Here is a 20,770-nt window from a genome sequence, read left to right as displayed (position 1 = left end):
GTCAAATGAGTATACCAAGATGTACATTTTGTACCGGAATCCACAAGTCAGAACCTTTTTTAAAAAAGATCATTTAGATGACAGTTAAGGTACATGCGATACGGGTACGTATAACATAAAGTGTGTCTTCTTGTACAAGTATATTGCTTCTCGATGTTTGATGGATCCTGTTGACAAAAGACATCACCAGTTTCTTTGAAAGATACAACCTTATAATCTCATCAGGATCATATGCCCTCTACCTCCCTCGATAGGATACATCCTATACCCCCCTTAAATAAGACGTGCACTAGCTCTACCCTCGTCAGTAGGGTATGCCCTTAACCATCCCTTGACTCAATATGAAGTCAGAGCCTTACATGTATAAGGATATAGTTTGACATATTGAAGAAGAACAAACTCCTTTCTATCATGGCCACTGCAGAAAAGATGACAGCATTTCACCCTAATCTCAATTATTCATAGCTATTATTCTGAAATGGGTTGTAAATCTATGGCACAGGGGCAGTTAGTCTTAAGGTCATGGATAAAGAAAGACAAATGAAATTACCAGAATGATTGACTAAAAGAACGGTAACTGGCATCATCTCAACACAATGACATCAGATAAAAGGAAGGATACCAGCATATGTATGTATCACTTCATTTATATACATGTACATTGAACCCATTAGGATGTACGTTGCAGTAACAACATTGGTATTGTTTATACCTGTAGAAAGTTTCTACAGGTACATTAATGTCAACCAGATGATGCTGTTTTCAACTCTGCATACTAAAAGACAGACATCCAAAGAGAAATCGCCACAAAACAAAGTTGTTTCAATATAAATGGTGTGAATATATGGTATATAAATGGTATAGGCCTAATTATAATGTTCACAGTGATATACAAGTAGGGTGAATTAACCATGCATCGGATAACTTTGGTTATAGGCTACATGTAAATATTCGACAGTCACATTGTAAAAGTAATAGCAATATAGGCATCGTAAAATGACGTCAAATACGTCATCATTGAAAATGTAGTTATGAAGATTTTACACTAAAGCATTATTAGAATGTTGCGCATTTGTATGTGAATTAGTGAAAATGCACTCTCTGCGTAAAATAATCAAAAGTTTTGAAACAAAATTTGATTAAAATAAGTCCAAGAAATTTGAACAATTTATGTCATTTTTGCTCCATATGTTCTTTTCATAATGGGTCACTATGGGACACAATTTAACCTTGCATCGGACAGCCGGACTGTAATAATAAGGAGAGTATGTGCCCATTCCTTGTGATATACTCTAAATGTGAAGTCAAATAAATATTTATGAAAAAATTGATACGAACATTTTCTTCAGACCATTTAAAATTCGAGTTTTACGTAACAGCCTTCTTAGTCCAAAGTTCCTGTAGGAGCTGGCACGATAAAGAACCCCCTCTTGATTAATATTCCTTTAAACAGAAACACCAGTCTATGAGGATTTACATTAAAAGAAATCTGAATAGCAATTGAATGAATTTAAATTTCCAAACCTTTGTATTTTAGGCAAATAAAAATATACGTGTGGTTCCGGTCACCCGACCGTCCCTATTTTTTACCCCCGACCCTAAACTTTTTTTTCGCCAATTTTCAAATTTTTCCGGAATTTTCCCCGCTTTCCATCATCGGCTCCAATACCGCAATGACGGCCTCCAATTAGTGTGGGAACATTTTAATTCCTATCAGTTGATTAATAAAAAGAAGATAAATCAACTGTTTGTACCTTGTGTACCTCTTAATAAATAAATTAGGACCAACCTAGGGGTGACATGCTCGCTTTTTGATCGGTAACTTCTCCGGAATTTCCTTCGAAAGAGATGTTAATTGAAGTCACCCTGTATTCTGAGTTAATAAAACCCATAGGCAAAAAAATGATATTTATCAATTTCAAAAGGCGTTTTCACAGCTTCAGTTAACCCCTGTTGTGATAAACAACTTGCGACTGTCTTATCTATAGGGGCCAATATAAATACGGGTGATGCAACCACATACTGTGGATTGAAAATATTACAACCGATGTTTCTTTCTTTTAGTGTTTTTATTACAATTAGTTTGTAGCTTGTAATTAGTTTATTACACTGCCAAATTAATGCTGAAATAATCATAAAACAATATGTTAACAGTTATTTTCAAGGTCCTCTGCATAACGGTTGTAATTGGGCCAAATGGTTGGACTAATACCTCCAAATTACACCAAAATACAAAACTGATTTTTTTTGTCATTAAGCTAACACAATTGCAAAACATTTCATATATAAAATGTATGAATACATTAAAAAAAATTGAATTCAACAAATTGGATAATTTAAAAAAAGATTGTTGTTTTAGTTTTTATTGACTTAATTGTTTCTTATCCAATCTAAATTATTATTGACTTAAACTTTGTATATCATTATTATTTAGCATTATGCTATTGTCAAGAAATGGAATTCTCTCTAATTTTTCAAGCTTCTCCCTATTTTTCTGAAAGATAGAAGGGAATCTTCCTAAAATTTTGCTCTAAGTTGGGCCCTAAATGGAATTTATATGGAATCTGCAAGGTAAAAATAATTTTTTTAAATTTAAAATGAGAAATATTGAGATTGACCTTTGTTTAATTGAAACGAATAGAAACAATAACAAATTATAGCATTCTGAATCAAGTTCGAACCAAATCGAATGAACTCTGAATCGACCCAGCCCTATAATTATATAATACCGAAAATTTAATACCTTTTGTTCATGTTGTTTTAAAACAGAAATTATATTTTTTATTAATTTTTTATTTAAACATATTTGTGTCATATTAATAAAAGCTATATGCTCTCTGCCAATCTTAATTGTGGCCTTAGAATTAAAAACAGAAAATGTTGTTATTTTTAATCCCTTCTGTATAGCTGTCCGATGCTTGGTAAATATTGACCGATCCATGGTGAAATAATTCAACACTTCATTATTTGCTTTATTTTCTACATTTTTAACAATTTCACAATTATTTCTCCAATAATTAAGCAAGGGGAGAACCTATAACTTCTGAAACAAGTCTGATTAATATTTGAACGATATTTGATGCATGAACAAAGAGAAAAACCCAAAGGTGTCCGATGCATGGTGAAATCAGGTGTTGCTAAAACGCGGAACGGAAAACGAAACAGAAAGCTGAACGGAACGGAAAATCTTTTCTCATGTTATTTACTTGATAGATTTGTTAATCATGCTAAAAACGATATATTTGATTTAATTTTTTTTTAAAGATTAGCAATATTAGATTATTTATTCAAGAATAATTATTTCCTCAAAATTAACAGTACATGCATTGACCACTAATTTCTGTCCCAAAATATCCTCGATTCACATTTTGCTGATTAACTTGATATTTATATAAAAAACTGAAAATAAAGAAGTCTACGGGGTTTTGCACGGTTGATAACGTTGAAAAAGTGTGCAAGGTCTTCTAAGTGACTTCTTAATGGAGAAAAGATGTCAACATTTCCCATTATATATCTGCATAAGAAATCTGTTTTCGATCCTGTGAATTTTTCCGATTATAAAATGATAATGTGTCAATTTCTTAGATATTTCCCGTTTCATCATTTTCAGTTGCATTTTTTACAGGTATGTGTATTTTTTTCTAAATCGTACAGCATGAATATTTTGGGATCAACAGACTATAGTCCCAATTTATAAACGGAAAATCGAACCCGGCAACATCTAGAGCTCTCTATTCTGATCATATGTATAACCAACTGCCAAGTAATGCAAACGTAAACAAAATTGCATTGCTAAAAATACTAGTTTCACGAAGTACCGGGTATTTTAATGTTTAATATATCTTAATTTTGAATGTCGTCAGTCGTACGGTTTCTTAATGATACTGTATCGTCGGTATGATTTAAGATCGTATTGAAAACCGAAAATTCAAGGTTGATGTAAGGTAAACGTCATATTTGAAATATAGAAATATTCATAAAACACATAAAACGCTTTCACCAACTGCGTTACGCTGATATGCCAGTAATACCATATAAGAAAAATAAGTAAAAAGTTATAGCTAATTTACTCGTTTGATATTTCACAATTCGTATTCATTTGATTTTTTCCGATTTTTTCTGTTTCCTCTCTCAACCAAAGCCAATTAAATGAAGACTAAAGCTACAAACGATATATGATGCTTTTTTTCTTTCCGTTTTCCGTTCCGCGTTTTAGCAACAACCTGGTGAAATCTCCCTAATTCAATAAGCTTTCCTTTTTTATGACAGGTTTACCATATGATAGTGCCAAAGTCAGTGGTTTTGTTTCTGTCCAAATCCAGGATTGCATGTAAAGACCCAATTTCTCCCTCTGGTGTGAGAAAAGTGTTTTCGTAAAGGAAGGAAGAAGTACAAATACGGTATTATTGTTCTATGAACAACAACAGCATCAAGACTTTGATCACCTGGATGACTGAAAACCAAAGCTCTCACCTGCAGGCATGTACAGAATTACAACAGACCAACTGCATGTTTTTTTCTGTCTCTGTGAATATGTTCAATGGTATAAATCGTCTTCCTAAACACTAACATGTAGTGTGAACATCATTATTTACTTGTTTGAACACTATCATTATGTCTGCTTTTAGTAGATAGCTAATTGTTGTGTTGCTAAACTATCATGATTTCGCAAATTCATTTTTTACAGTATATAGTTTGAAGTTCAGTATGTGAATTATATGCACTCAGATTATATTGGATAAAATGATACGGAACTCGTCAATTTTAATGCCCCCCCTTCGAAGAAGGGAGGGCATATTGCTTTGCTGCTGTTGGTCGGTCGGTCGGTCGGTCTGTCGGTCGGTCCACCAACAGTTTCCGTTCATTTTCTTCGCAGAGGATGAACATATTGAAATGAAATTTGGTATACAGGTTTATCATGATAATATCTAGCACAAGTTCGATATTGGGTATGATCGAGCAATTTTCGACAGAGTTATGGCCCTTGGACGTAGGAAAATTCTAGTTTTTTGCAGTTTCTGCTCATTTTCTTCGCAGAGGATGAACATACATGTATATATTGAAATGAAATTTGGTATACAGGTTTATCATGATAATATCTAGGTCAAGTTTGATTTTGGGTATGATAGAGCAATTTTCGACAGAGTTATGGCCCTTGGACGTAGAAAATTCTAGTTTTTTGCAGTTTCCGCTCATTTTCTTCGCAGAGGATGATCATATTGAAATGAAATTTGGTATACAGGTTTATCATGATAATATCTAGGACAAGTTCGATATTGGGTATGATCGAGCAATTTTCGACAGAGTTATGGCCCTTCGACGTAGGAAAATTCTAGTTTTTTGCAGTTTCTGCTCATTTTCTTCGCAGAGGATGAACATATATATTAAATGAAATTTGGTATACAGGTTTATCATGATAATATCTAGGTCAAGTTTGATTTTGGATATGATAGAGCAATTTTCGACAGAGTTATGCCCCTTGGACTTAGAAAAATTCCAAATATTTGCTGTTTACGTTCATTTTTTTATGAATGTTCCCAAGGGAGGGGGGCATAAGTGTTTAACAAACATCTCTTGTTTAGGTTGTGTTAACCCTTTCGCTGCCAACGTAAAAGTTTGAATTGCCAAATATGTAACGTCACAGGTATGACGTTTTTAAAAAAGTTATGACGTTACTTGCGAGTTTAATTTCGCGTTCGATGCGTAAAACGCAGAAGCTACGCAAGATGGATATTCTATGGAAAAGTCACCTGAAATATGTCTTGTATTCTCCCATTTCATCATTTTATTACACAAATTATAATTAAAACTTTAATTTGTAAGTTGATATTGAACTTCTACAGAGTGTAGTAAAGATGTGGATTTACAAGTTTTCTTTTCACCAGATTAATTAAACCCCTTTTTGTGCATTAACAAATAAATGTACATTATGGAAGGGATTGCAATTTTTGTTGCAATTATGTTGCAATTTTTCTGATTTATTTTCTAAATCGTTTAGTGCATCTATAAAAGAAAAAAAAACATGGGTAAAGCTTACCGATATTTTATAATATAATATGTAAACGGTGTGACCGTTGGACCGAGCGCAGATTTAACACAGTGCGTTTTGATTTTTGTTTAATAAAATTCATTTAAAACGCACACAGTAGGGTCCTCCTGCATGGTTGCCTATATAGCCTACTCAAATCATTCATCAACTAAACGTCGCGTGTTCAGGCTACATTATGACGTCATATTTCAGACGTAAAACGTCTTCGGAAATAGCCGAAGAGACTTACGTGATTCCGAATTTTTTTTTATTTCTTCTTTCATTGTTCATCAATTTAATTCATATGAATGCCAATGTAATAAAATCGAATACTTTATTCAGAATCTTATTGATCAGTTCCTTGACGTTAATGTTTTTATTTTCCATCTGATAATTTGATAAGACATACATAAAACAAGTCGTGTTTCTCGATTGAAGCACTATTGAAACTTATCTGGTTTCCTCTTTAATTTCTTTTAATTCAAATTACCTTCTTTTGAAACACTGGAACTTATAAAATCGAGTTTAGGGGCAATAAACATCGATAAATACCAGTCAATCAATGATCGAACTAACTTTTTGAAAACAAAATGGCTGCCAATATGGCGACGCCCAGGGCTGGACGAAAAATTTTTTGGCGTTAGTACCCCTGATTCAACTTTCATTTTTCACCGACTTTCTTATATATACGTGTTACCATTAATCCTCGCTTCGCGAGGCGGGCTTCGCCTGCCTCTCGCTGCGCTCGGTATTAACATCATGCCAATCATCTATAATATACCAAATATACTCTTGCTTTGTGTCTAGCATGAAGCTTTATAACACAATATTAAAAATGAAAATTCGCTAATAAAGGGTGGACAAGCACCACCCTTCTTGATCAAACTTATTTACAAATCAGCATGCTAAAAATTAGAACAAATTAACTTTAAACGTGAAAATTGCGCATCAAATACATATGTAAATTCCCAGAAATTGTGTTCACTAAAGAATGTTCTATTTTGCATTCAAAAAATGCTTTAAAATAAATTTCAATCAATTGCTCTACACTATTCCTCCACACACAAATGTTGGCTTATACAGACAAAGTGAAGGCCTTTCAAACATCTCGTGCACTGAGTTCTGGATCGCCGCCTTTGCCCTGTTGCTCTATCAGAGCATACGACGCAGTCCGTTTCTTGTCTGCCTAATAAATAAAAAAATGATAAAATATGATAAATGAAATATAATAAATATTTTTCACATTGTCAGTCATTATATTCTTTTCCTTATTGTATTCTTTTTTTATTTCAAATACTGATTCTTTAAACGCACAGTCTGTTGGCAATCATCTTGGATTTGCTCTCTCTCTCTCTCTCTCTCTCTCTCTCTCTCTCTCTCCTCTCTCTCTCTCTCTCTCTCTCTCTCTCTCTCTCATCTGACTTGTTAATTTTTTATGTCGGAAAATCTATACGTGTATATGTGGTATGAAGAGTGAATGATATTAAGATAAAAATACATGTACAAAAATCACCGCTACATGGACGAGGGGACCAATATCTATTTTTAAGCGCATGCGCTAGCGCTTATTAGGGATGCACCAAATCTCATGATCTTTTTATAAGCGCCACCTAGTGATCATGCTGAGCGACGCTCGAATTCTTAAAATAGCAAGATAATGTTATCCTTAAGTTTCTATCAAGATCCCAGGGTTTGCAAAAGAACGTCGAGTTGTGGGTTTACTTAATCGAGATCAGAACTCAACAAATGGCAAACTTTTACAATATCAGTAAAGTCTAGGGTGCATTGGCGATTACACAACTAAACATGCCATGCGACATTCCATGCTGCTATTATTAGATGCATGTTGGGTGACCGCTGTGCGATGTAAACAAAGGATGGCCAGTGGTTCGGATCTCGGAGTGTCAAAGCATGCGATCAGAGATATTCCCTTGTCTTGTTGCTATACCAAAAGTTACATAGAAAAGAATTTAAGACCCTCAAAGGATGACAAATTTATCAACGTGATATTTTAAAATATATTTGTTGTGTAACTTTGATCTTTTGATTCATGTCGTGATTTTTTCGTGTAATTTGTCGATTTTAAATTCAATGACATTTAGTCATATTTTACGGTCTCAATTGGTGAAAAGGTACGGTTAGTCTTGTTTTCACTCACTTAGCAAGTGTATTCAAAACTTGCCGTACACTGTATAAATCAACAAGGTTAGCATTTAAGACCAGAACAATAATATTCTGCGGGTGTACATTGAGTTTGCACGCTTTACTTTTATAACTGTAGGGTAGGAGCGGGCGTGCAGCGGTACAATGTATGACTTCACACCAACTTTAGTTATTTATAATTATATAGACTTTTAAAATTGCAAAGATCGCTCTATGAATTTTACACCACATATCCTCTCAAATTCGAGAAATGTATATATGCAGACTCCGGAACCCAGGGACAGTCAGTTTCATAACTTCGAATTCCTTAAACGAGGACTATCTAATTCATTCCCAGAATTCCAATGTACAAAAGCGCAATCGAATTTTCATCCCAACTTAGTTGTAAGTGGGCTGACAAATCAGTTAATATACATTACAAACTCCTCTCTTCAAATTGATTGAAATGGTATGGTCAGGATCTCATACATATGATGCATTTTCATGAAACTGTTTTTTTCTTTTACTTTCTGTATAGTTATGACTTTAAAATATTAACAATGGTTTGAAAAAAGTAGCATTGAGGCTGGCTTAGCGCTTTTCAGTACTTTGAGTACTTTGATTATAAAAATCAGATTGAGGGGGAAAGCTTTTCTCATATCCCAGACCACATTTCTACCTAAGTTTTGTTTTAATCAAAGTAATATCATGAATGCGGGCCAGTTTTTGAAATTCAACTTCGGTTTTTAACCGGGTTTTCCAACGGAAAAATCCGGTTATTAAAATGGTGAAAATGGCGGGCGGGCGGGCGGATTGGCGGGCGGGCGGGCGGCTGCCAAAAGGGTACCCTCATTGTACGGATAACTCCTCCTACAGTTTTCAAGATAGGAAGTTGTTCTTTTGCAGATCAATTGTACATATATCAGAGGTGTGCATATTGCTAGGATTTTGATTTCCGATAATTTATCGAAAAAATACCAGCTTTTGAACTTAGTCATTTTTTGGCAAAATGTTGCATATAGGGTACCCTCATTGTACGGATAACTCCTCCTACAGTTCTCAAGATAGGAAGTTGTTCTTTTGCGGATCTATTGTACATATATCAGAGGTGTGCATATTGCTAGGATTTTGATTTCCGATAATTTATCAAAAAAATACCAGCTTTTGAACTTAGTCATTTTTTAACAAAATGTTGCATATAGGGTACCCTCATTGTACGGATAACTCCTCCTACAGTTCTCAAGATAGGAAGTTGTTCTTTTGCAGATTAATTGTACATATATCAGAGGTGTGCATATTGCTAGGATTTTGATTTCTGATAATTTATCGAAAAAATACCAGCTTTTGAACTTAGTCATTTTTTGGCAAAATATTGCATATAGGGTACCCTCATTGTACGGATAACTCCTCCTACAGTTCTCAAGATAGGAAGTTGTTCTTTTGCAGATCAATTGTACATATATCAGAGGTATGCATATTGCTAGGATTTTGATTTCTGATTATTTATGAAAAAAATACCAACTTTTGAACTTAGTCATTTTTTGGCAAAATATTGCATATAGGGTACCCTCATTGTACGGATAACTCCTCCTACAGTTCTCAAGATAGGAAGTTGTTCTTTTGCAGATCAATTGTACATATATCAGAGGTGTGCATATTGCTAGGATTTTGATTTCCGATTATTTATGAAAAAAATACTAGCTTTTGAACTTAGTCATTTTTTGGCAAAATGTTGCATAAACATGTAGGGTACTCCATTTCACTGGATACGGGTTGACATGGATTATAGATACAGTTTACATAAAAGAAAACCCGGTTTGCTGTCACATTGACAGCTTATCACTTGTTAACATTTACATTGGAGGCAGATGTAAAAAAAGTTTTATTAGATCAACATATAAATGACTAAAAAAAAGAATAAATTGTGGTTTATTAACCTTGGATGTGTTGGATAGTAACGTCCCGTCTCCTTTGTCTCACGCCTCTGACGGGCTGGCGTGACGGCTGTGATGCTCTCCTCCATCTCCGTTGTGCTGTCCTGTTTATATAAATGTCGTAGGACTGGATCCTACCAAACTGATGCCTGTGGATCTCTCTCCAGCTTCCATCGTCATAAATTTCCCCCATCTCGAGTCTAATCCTTGTTCCGGGCAGCAAAGGATAAACGTTGCTTTCTTCGCTCATGTTGAGTGATTAATGCAGACAATCGATTTCAGAGAATGCGTAGGTATTTAACTGGATTTTCGGACAGGTCCCATTCCATGTATGAATGTATTTTAGATTCATCACTTGTATATTCACGGATAACAGGGTTAAAATGCTCCATAAGTTACAAGTTAACAAATCCACAGGTTAGATAGGGCGAAAATATCCATTGTTTCGTTTAAATATCTCCCCTGTCCATGCATTTCATGCGATACACATCCTCAATTTTACACAAAACAACTTATTTGTTTGGATTGCCGAAGGAAAATACCTTAAAGTATTAGGCTATTAAACCTAACCAAATTTCAAGACTGTGTGTGTAAATGTGTGTATACGTATCTGTCAAATGATAGTCTGGTAAGTGGTTACTTGCTTAATTTTAATCTTTTAAATTATCACTTTTATTTACGTTCTAGAATACCCCAGTCGGGTAATATTACAATAGCAACGGTGAACTGTCAGGGGCTAGCAACTTTTAACAAACGTCCAGATGTTTTAAATTATTATAAACAAAAGCAATTCTCTACCATTTGTTTGCAGGACACTCATTTTATACATGAAAATGAACCATTCATTGAATCCCAGTGGGGATACAAATGCGTTTTTAATTCGTAGTTTAAATTTTTTTTTATCAAATTCAAGAGGTGTCTGCATACTTTTTAACAACAATTTTGAATTCAAATCCTAAGAGAAAAAAAGGACACAGATGGTAACATACTTGCATTGGATCTAATCATTGAAGAAAACAAGGTAAAACTTATAAATATATATTGGCCTAAAATGGACACCATTAATTTATGAAAATATAAGAGATATTTTTTTTTTTGAATTTGACAATGATTATTTCATACTGTGTGGTGATTTTAATCTAACTCTAAATCCTTCGGATGATACTTGTAATTTCACTGGAATTAATAACCCTAAGGCTCGTAGTAAAGTCTTAGAAATTATGGAAGATTTGCAACTTATCGATTATTATAGAGTTCTAAATTCAGATAAAAAAAAGTTTACGCATGGCGCAAGAAAATTCTTTTAAAACAAAGTCGTCTTAATATTTTTTTTTATTTCTGATAGTCTTTCAAATTTAGTTGAAAACTGTTCTATGAAACCGGGTTACAGGTCTGATCACTCCGTTGTTTTGCTTGAGATAAAATTTAATCCCCTCACCAAAAGGTGTGGGCTTTTGGTTTAACAATTCTCTTTTGTCAGACAAAGAATATGTAATAAAAGTTAAAGAAACTATTCAGTCAGTTTGTAGACAATATTTAGATAATAAAGAGAGTTGTGATTTTCAATATAAAAGTGGTATTGATGAAAGTCTTTTTTTTATAGGTATTAATGATGGAAATAAGGGGAGGTGACTATTTACATGTATTTCTTATTCAACATATAGAAATAAGGTAAGAAACAACACAGAAAAAAATAATGTACAGGAGATAGAATATATGGAATCAGATTCTACTGTTGATATTAATATTTTGGATGAAAAGAGTGCTCTTGAAAAACTACGCAAGGAAAAGTTGCTTGGACATATGATAAGGCCTCGTGCACATTGGATGGAGGAAGGCGAAAAATCTTTAAAATATTTTTGCAATTTGGAATCTAGAAATTATATCGAGAAAACAATAAAATTGAAACTGAGGGTGTTGGAAAGGTATATGAACAAGGAAAAATACTAGATTATGTAAAGAAGTACTATGAAAGTTTATATGCAATTGTGGACACAAATTTAGTAAGGATTGATTTAGATAATATTATTTTTTATACAATTCACCTAAGTTAGAAAATGAGTTGTCAAATGGTCTAGAAGAATTTTTTTTTTTTAGAAAAAGAGGTATCAAATGTCATAAAACATATGAAGAACAACAAATCTCCTGGAAGTGATGGGTACACTGCTGAATTTTTTATTGATTTTTTTTTTGGAAAGATATGAAAAATTTTGTTGTGCGAGCCATTACATGTAACTGATTAACTGTATATTTTTGAAGAAGGAACTCACCATCTCACAGAAACTTGGAATTATCTCATTGTCTACCTAAAGATGATAAGCCTGGACATTTAAAAAAACTGGCGACCAATTACTTTTTTAAATGTTTTGTATAAGATTATATCAGGGTGTGTTAGTTTTAGAATAAAGAAAGTATTATATTACTTAATTTCCGATACACAGTCTGGATTTATGAAGGGAAGCTACATTGGAGAGAATACTATATATATATTTATTACATACTTAGTAATAAATACAGGTTTTTTGCACATGTGATACAGATGACATCACAAAATCTGTATCGGCCTCCGGGGCTGATACAGGTTATCAGCCCTGCAGGGCTGATACGGATCCGTATCACACCCCTTGCGGAACTCCTCTGCCTTTTTTCGCTTCAACATTTTTGCATGTTTACAGACGAAAAATAAAACATTTTCAGTTACAGTCGACATTTTTAAGTGCAGTTGAAAACTTCAAATGCTAGCAAATGTTTTAAAGCAGTCAACTTTTAAAACCTGATGAAATTCCGTTCTGTAGCTTCATGTTTGTTAAAACAAGAAGAACTCATATTTTTATTAAATACATGTACATGTCCTGACTTTTTTCAAATGATATGAATAATCAATTTGTTAAAGTTGATGGGTTTTCTTTTTAAATTTATTACTAAGTATGTAATACATATAATAATAGATACCCTTTTCCATATCACAGCTTGTATCAGCCCTCGACCAATATCAACCCTCAGGCCTTCAGCCCTCGGGCTGATATTGGAGTCTCGGGCTGATACAAGCTGTGATATGGAAAAGGGTATCTATTATTCTCTCTCTCTCTCCCTCTCTCTCTCTCTCTCTCTCTCTCTCTCTCTCTCTCTCTCTCTCTCTCTCTATATATATATATATATATATATAATAAACAAACTTTTAAAACACTGTTTCAAAATATTTCGACCGTGTTACCGGTCTTCATCAGTCGGTGTGTATTGTCTATAACAACACAACGTAGAACATATACTATGACGTCACAATGTGAATACAGTCTGGCAAGTGACGTCATACAACAATATTGCGCCAGAAACATATGAAATATAGTTGAGAGTCTATAGAAAGCACATTGATAGCCGTAATTAGTACATAAACAAGTGATATATGAAAAATGTATAGATAACGGGACATAAAATAAAGGAAATGTCTATACGAACTAGTAATAATGTAGTCTAAAGACAATAATGTTCCCTTTCGTTGATACCAAAAGGCATATAAGTATTTAATTTTTACTTCTACAAATTCTCTGAATTTTCTGTAAGTTTCATCTTTGTATAATTTTTCGATACCTATTACAGAATAATCCTCAACTGTATGTTCGTCAGTATAAAAATGCATTGCTACAGGGTCGTTAGTTTCTCTCCTGATCAGTGACAAATTTAAACATAACACATTTTTTTGCACCACACGGCTCGCATAAGTGTTGTTTTTTAAAAAAGAGGTTATTATGTTTCTTATGGACCAATATGTCTTTCAAGTTTTTGTCTCTCCTAAATGCCACTATAGGTGTGTTATGAAACGTAAGTTTTAGGCGGTCGGAATTTTCGAGAATTTTTTGACGTTTCTTTAATATTTGATGAATATTTGGTAGTCCTCTGGAATAGTTTAACACAAATGGTACACGGTTACACTTTTTGTTATTTTGTTTGTAGTTCAATAAATCCGAGCGGTTGAATTTATCCACCTTCGCCAGCTGATCCTCGACCTCCTTGTTGGAATATCCACATTTGCGTAAATTAGTTTTAATTTTCTCCCGTTGTTTGAAATATCCCTCATCTGTTGAGCAGATTCGGCGCGCACGGATACCCAGTCCAAATGGTATAGATTTTTTTGTTGATTCAGGATGGCTGGATTTTTTATTTAGGTACATGTGTTTGTCAGTGGGTTTACTGTACAGGTCGGTAGAAAGAAATCCTTTTTCTAGGAACTCTATGCTAGATTTAGAAAAGCGTAGATCAAGCTGAATATTTGGGTGTATACCATTTGCCATTTTATGGAAATGTAGAAAATCGGCTTCTGTTCCTGACCAGGCCTCAGGATCATAAAGCATTTTTAGACTTAAGTCTAAATTGCAATCTTTTATAAAAATTATTATATTTCATAAAATTACCCTTAAATTTTGTAACAATCAACATAATATAGAGGCACTTTTCAATAGCATATCATTTTTCGATGCTGTCAATCGCAAGACAATAAGACAGTGTATAAAATTTGACTTTAGTCTAAGACTGCTTCATGATCTTGGGGCCAGATTCCAAATATGACATCGATATATCTAACATAAAAAAGAGGTTGTACGTTACACTGTTCCAAAAAATTACGTTCCCAATCCCCCATATATATATACACGCATAGTTTCTGCAAAGTTTGGATCCAATAACAGTTCCTTCTGTTTGAATATATTGTTTGTTGTTAAAACTAAAATTGTTATTTTCCAGGACAGCATCCATCATCTGTAAAATGGTATTTGTGTCAACTTCTTTTTTCTGTCGTTGATTTAAAACTTTTGCTATTACTTCCCGCGCTTCTTGTCTATATATATATATATATATATATATATATATATATATATATATATATATATATATATATATATATATATATATATATATATATATATTTTGGCTTTGAAGAAAATGTTTTTCAGTGGATTAAGATTTTAAATACAAACTTCCATGCTGCTATTATTTATCGCAACAGTTTGTTGTACAAAGAAGATGCAGGCAAGGAGACCCTGTCGCTTCATAATTATTCATCATGTGTGCAGAAATCTTAGCAATAATGATTAAACAAAACAAAGATATTAAAGGTATTTATTAATGATATTGGCCATAAGATATCACAATATGCAGATGACACTTCACTAGTCATTGATGTTTCACCAAAATCTCTTTTTGCAGCTCTAGAATCCATAGAATTTTTTCTAGTTTTTCTGGTCTTCAAATAAATACATCTTAGACAAAGATTATTTGGATTGGATCAAAAAAATTTCCGATCAGATTTATCATCACACAAGATGGAAATTGGATTGGGGGTCAACAACATTCAACCTTTTAGAAACTCAGTTCTCAGTCAATCTTCATAATATTGCCGATATAAATTATAATTTGCAAATTCTAAAAATTATAGCTCTGGTTGAGCAATGGAAACGACGAATTCTTGCTCCCATTAGTAGAATGACTGTTATTAAAAGTTTGCTCATACCGAAACTAATTCATTTATTCATTTTGTTACCCAATCTAAAGAAAAAAACAATTTCATACCTTGATATTTTTTTTATTTCTGTGGAAATCTAAGATTGGTAATAATAAATAATAAATAATTGCAATTTTTTATATAGCGCTTTTAAATTGCAATGCATTTCTCAAAGCGCTTTACAATTCTTACCCCAGCAGACCTTAAAGCATTCCAGAGCCTTCTCAGTGCGGCAGCCGTTATGGCGCTCAAACACTCACATTCTGACAATATCTTTCAATGTCTATAGCCAGGTACCCATTTTACACTTGGGTGGAGTGAGGAAATACATGTAAAGTGTCTTTCCTAAGGACACAACGTCGACCTGCCGCGGCCAGGATTCGAACCCACAACCTGAGTCCTGCACCTTAACCAATCGGCTACCGACGCCAAGTTAAGAAATCACTCATTACACAGGACTGTTCAATAGGAGGGTTGAAAATGGTTGATTTATTTATGGAAATGAATTTTTACAGAAATTGTTTGATTTTGGTGATAGTTTTGTAATCGAATATTTAATCAATGATATTTTGTAAGATATGTTAAATTCATGGTTATGTTTTATTATTACCTATAGTGATCACCCAAAGGCAAAAGATTATCTTTCAAATACTCCGGTGTTGTACAATTCAAAAATACACATAGCAAATAAAAATGTTTTCATAAATACCTGGTACAAGAATGGTGTAAAGGTCATACAAGATTTTTATGATGAAAATTGTAATTTTTTAGGTTATGAAGAATTTAAATGTAAATACTATCTCAAGAATATGTGTATAATGCAATAACAACAGTGTTAAATCAGCAATTTTTAAGTTTTTTAAAATGTCTAACAATGACAGGACTTTTGTTAAAAGAAATCCTAATCCATGTATACCATTTTCCCCCAAACAATTATACTCCATGAAAAGTGTACAAAAATTATTTAAAATGTTTTTAATGAAAATGTGGTTGTCCCAATTGCTGTAACCAAATAGAAAACAGATATAACAGATTATAATGTTGAAGATATTACTGTATAAACTACCAAAGATTCTTCTGTACAATGGCTTCAATTTAGAATTTTACACAAAATTCTTCCAGTTGGATACTACCTTAAAAAATCAATATTAAAACTACTGACAAATGTGGGTTTTGTAAAATTAATGTGGAAACAAACATACATGTTTTTATTTCCTGTGAGAAAATACATACCCTGTGGGGTGAACTTAGTTTATACATTTATAGAAAGACCTTTGAAAGAATTGGATTTAATATGTCTAATATTATACTTCGCTCCCATTGTCATTTCATTACAAAGTCATTAATTTTATAATTCTGTATATGAAACAATATATTTTTGTTGTCTTATGTCAAATAAGATTCCATGCTTGATTGGTTTCAAATGTCACTTAAAACTATAATACAATATTGAAAGATATGCTGCAATACAGCCTTGTTAATTACAATATTTTGTAGGCTTATGGGATAGTTGGAAAGGTATCTTTGCTGCTGATATCTAATTTATTTTATTATTATTCATATTTTTTCTATTTCCTTTTTCTTTTTCTTTTTTTTTTTGGTTTTACTAAAATTTTTTCCCATGTAGGCAAGTAACCACAAAATAATACAATTTGGTGTTCAGTCATAAATGTGTATGTGTGTGTGTATGATTGAATGTCTGTTCTGCATGTCTGTTTCTTTGAAAAAGAAATGAATTTAAAAAATAGATAAATTCAAGGCAGGTTGAAGTCTTACTGTATATCGGGAAATATTCGCCCCCGTTTTATTCTTCCCCATTTCGGCCCCGTTATCTGGGCAAAGGAATTCCAGTGTCTCAAATTGTCTCTCTTTAAACACAAATGTGTCTGAGTGAATTCAAGACGGGGTATACTGTATCCAAGTGTAGAATAGCGAAAATTACACAGAGCGGAAATTACCCTGTATATAGTAGATATAAATTTTGACTCCATACGCACATGTTAATGTAATTTGGTGTCTATCAGATGGGGATATCGATCCTACATAGGGCAGTCTGAGGCGGAGTGTGTATAGGCCAAGTTACAGTCCTTCAATAAGGTTTGTAAGATTGTGATGAATAACATTAGACAAATTACCCAAAGGCATTAATAATTTTGATCTTTTGCAGTTAGGAATATTGGTGGCCTCTAAAAATACTTGCTCACTTTTGAAATGTTTTTGGATGTGAATAAAATTTATGTAAATGTATTATATGGTGTGAAAAACTTGGTCATGAACATGAACATGTAAAAGAAGAAAAAACGGTGCAATTAACAACAACAGTGTCAAGACAGTGAATGACTGAATAACTGGGCACCAAAGCTCTCACATCCTGCAGCCATGTACAGAGATGAAATGAACCAACTGCATGTTTTTCTGTCTCTGTAAATATGTATCTAATTAATGGTATTTAATGTTCAATGGTATTCATTGTCTTTTTAAATATCAGTATGGGGTATGATCGTCAACATTCAGTTGTTTGAACACAATCTGCAATCACATTCTGCACTTGTAGATAGCTAATTGCTATGTTGCTAAGTTATCATGAATTTGCAAAATCAATTTTCTAATTAGAAGTTTAGTATGTTAATTATATGCACTCAGAGTAAATGGGATAAAATGATATGGAACTTGGTCAATTTTATATTGCTTTAAACGTGTGCGATTACTTTTTAGTTTAGATTTTCATTTTTTTCTGATTCTTGATTAGTTTTGTATTGTAAAATATTTGCATATAATTGTTATGCATGGTTTCTTCTCCTGTGTTAATTAATGCATTGAATATGATTAAAGCCAGATAATCCCTGGAATGAAAACATTGTGCTGTGGTTTCATTGAAATACTTAAAAGCATCAGTACTTGGATACTTAAGGAAACTCATAGTAAGAAGAAAAAGTTAAGTAGCTTCAAGGACATTTGGCCCTATCAATGCGTTATCAGATATATGCTTGTCCATGAATATTTGATTTTATGACTGAAAAAAACAACAACCGAAAATCAATGGAAATTAATGTTTAATACTTAACCAATGATGAGATCACCGTATGATTAATTTTAAGGAGCTTTTAAGTATGTACAACTGGATGGACAGGTCTCATTTAAAAGGAAGGAATTAAGAATAATTGAAACTTTAAGATGTGTAAATGCTTTAAAATCAACCAATGCAATTAATCGATCGGAACGATGGTAACCTGTTACAAATTCCGCAACTGGTTTATCCCTTTCAAAAAAATCGGACAAAATTTCAGAAAAATGCAACAAGGTATCCGATCCATATTAGAGCCTATTTTTTTTTAACCTTGAATATCCATCATGTATTAAACGCCTCATTTGATTGGCTAAATAAATTCATATATATCGTATAACATAGCTTGCATACGTCACAGTGCGACGCGCGTGCGAAACGTATTAATCCGCTTGACGTTACGTTTAGAATTTGTATAAAGTAACATCTTTTAACTAAATAATGGGCCTTATTTTCTGATTGTAGTAATAGAAAATTAAATTATAAGGAATGAATTTATTTTTTACCTATGTTGTACGAGTATCACATAATTTAGAACAGTTTACGATTTTTTCGAAACCGCTCCAAGAATTGGTTTTCATAAATTAAAAACAAAGAGGAGCAACTCTTCAATAACAGGGAAAGGCCATTTATCAGATAACATTCTACTCTTACATATTGAAATTTAAACATGAAAATTATTTTTAAGTACTGAGTATTAGGCCAATACATATATCTGCAATGCATCAAGATTCATTAAATATAGGGCTATATATACATCTCCCTCTCTCTTTCCCATCCCCACTCTCACTATCCCCACTCTCTCTCACCCTCTCCATTCTCTCTCACCCGACCCAATCTCTCTTTCTCTCACACAAACCCTCCCTAATCTCTCTCTCTTACATCCTCCCCACTCTCTCTCTCTCTCTCTCTCTCTCTCTCTCTCTCACACACACACACACACACACACACACACACACACACACACACACACACACACACACACACACACACACACACACACACACACACACACACCCTCCCCACTCTCTCTTTTTCTCACACCCTCACCACTCTCTCACACATCCTCACCGTTCTCTCTCTCACACACACACCCTCTACAAAATCCGACCTCACAATTTTTGCCCAAATCGCCCCAAACCTACCATTGGGATCTCCTTTCAGTGGAGTGTAAAATGAAATAGTCATTGTTATGATTTTCTATGCTATTAAGTTATTTTTCAAAATATTACAAATATTTGTGCTGCTATATAAACAGGAGACCTTCTTGTTACTTAAAATAGATTCTAACTGGTAACTTAAGATAATTTCTCATGCGATATAATGTAAAACTAGCGCTTATGAATACTCTTTTAAGACGAAAATTTGCAGCGCTTAACGGTATCTAAAAAGAAAATGTATAATTCAAATTTGAATAAAATTTAACAATATATTTGCTAAGACCCTGTAATTAAAATATATCAAAATAAAGAAAATTTAACCATTGGTTTTAGATTAATTAAGGTTTAAGTATGTTTAACGGGGATAGAAATTTATAAAAACCCTAGATGACGTATATTTGACCTTTGACCTGTTGATATGACCTTGAAATTTGTATGACATAAAGCCTAAACACTGATGGTGGTTGTTTTCAAATTTGAGGTCTTTACTTTGAAAAGAACACAAGTTACGCATTTTTAAATGATATAAGGCTAAATTGTACAAAAATCATATGAACACCATCCAAATGTATGTTTCAAAATTATCCAAATACGTTGTACTGTATCTCAATTTTTTTGGGACTTGATTAATTGATGGTGTGGGATCGGCGCCTGGACACCCCAATCCCTCCTCTTGATGATTAAAGCTTCTTAAATTTACATTGTAAAATTACTAAAAATAGGCTAATTACCCCCCCCCCCCAATTTTTTCACAGAGGTAGAACTTTACTTCTTGCAGAATACCCTGAAAATTCAGTCCCTCAGGGTAGGAAACCTCGATAGGTTTCCACGCCCGATGTTTAAAATCCATTTATAATGAACAGTGTACTACAGTAGGGTATCTAACTTAAAAACAAGAGATGGCCACAACATCATTTTTTACCATGTTTACAGTGGTAGAGTTTTAAT

Source organism: Magallana gigas, chromosome 6 (genome assembly GCF_963853765.1).
Source record: "Magallana gigas chromosome 6, xbMagGiga1.1, whole genome shotgun sequence".
Taxonomy (NCBI): domain Eukaryota; kingdom Metazoa; phylum Mollusca; class Bivalvia; order Ostreida; family Ostreidae; genus Magallana; species Magallana gigas.
Note: the sequence above shows the minus strand (reverse complement) of the source record.